At 35.1% G+C, this 1,369-nt stretch overlaps 1 protein-coding gene across 1 annotated transcript in view; it reads right to left on the reverse strand.

The window, feature by feature from the left end:
- Positions 1-126: 126 nt before the first annotated feature.
- The window catches only part of LOC119588560 (transmembrane 9 superfamily member 3-like), a gene marked incomplete in the record, with an annotated part of 22,076 nt that continues 20,833 nt past the window's right edge, over positions 127-1,369 (reverse strand). Inside the window, 1 exon segment of the mRNA XM_037937200.1 lies at positions 127-1,369.

Here is a 1,369-nt window from a genome sequence, read left to right on the forward strand (position 1 = left end):
ATCACCATACAGAACAAAGAATCAAATTTATAATCACATACCATAAATAAGTGAAAAATAATCCCAGAAAAACCTCTAAAAAGAGAAATGAACACACCTTTTACTAGGAAACAGTAATAAAGCAACTTACTGGAATGATTTATTCAGCACATACATTGTCTGTATAAGAATCTTATGTTAGCTTAACTTGCACACAGAATCAAAACTGCCAGATGAGATGAACACATGAAAAAGGAGAGCAAGTTACATTGAAACGTATGGAAGAATTGAAGAATTAGTTCACTCCAATTTCAATCAGTTTTACAGAGAATATGGTATGAAAAAAGGAAAAATGGCAATCATTCTGTCAACCAATCACTCCTTTTGTTCAACATGATGGGTGGGTTGGGGTGAAGAGGGAACTTTTTTTTCTCTCTCAAAAATATTTTAATATGCAAAAGAAAATAATTACTATATGAATAACTCATCACAAGCACATAGGGAGCAAAGAACCCCTCATCATCATTTGCTATTGCTAAACCACCACCCAAACACATTCTCACTCACTTTTTCATTAAAGTGAAGAATATTTTCTTGCCTTAAGAGAATCAATTTGATTCTTAGCACAGGTGGAAAGGATGGTGGTGGGGGAAGGAAAGAGGAGTTGCAGGTTACCCACGTGACATACAAACAGTATTATGAACCTGAATATGAATGATTTCCAATCATCTCCGCGAGTAAAGCCACACAAGATACAAGAGGGGTAGGCAAAAAACCACGGAATTAATCTGCATATATATTAATCTAGTTATCAAAACTATGGGCCAGGGATACAGTGACTGTAGTGTGTGCTGGCACTTTGCACAACACAACATTCTCAGAACCACATCTTCATTGGCTCTCCTCTTCACTGCATTTTTAACCCCGACACTAATCACAAAAAAAGAGCCCAATGTTCCGCTCTCGAAAGGAAGGCATCTTTGATGTGATTTATACTTATATGTACAACAGCATAGAGAAAAATATGTTGCCTGGGAATGCAGCAAGTATTTGTGCTGAAAAAACATCTAAAAATAAATCATAGAAATAAATATACATCATTCTAAAACAGGTAATAAAAAAAAAGGAACAAAAACTAGAAAATTTTCAAAAAACACTAATAACTTAACCAATTTACCTACAAAACTTGTATTTCTGGGGTTACAGCACTATCTCAAAAGGACATAACACTTCAATAAAATTTCCGGGTGTAAAAACACAACCCTTCTCCGATGGCCGTGCAGATCCATTCCAGTATAATTCAGAAACTTTCACTCAAGGGAGGGGAGGGGAAAAAAATGCACAAGATGTAAAGTTTGCTCTTTATAAACAAGAAATATATCTATTAGGT

Source organism: Penaeus monodon, chromosome 24 (assembly GCF_015228065.2).
Source record: "Penaeus monodon isolate SGIC_2016 chromosome 24, NSTDA_Pmon_1, whole genome shotgun sequence".
Classification (NCBI taxonomy): Eukaryota; Metazoa; Arthropoda; class Malacostraca; order Decapoda; family Penaeidae; genus Penaeus; species Penaeus monodon.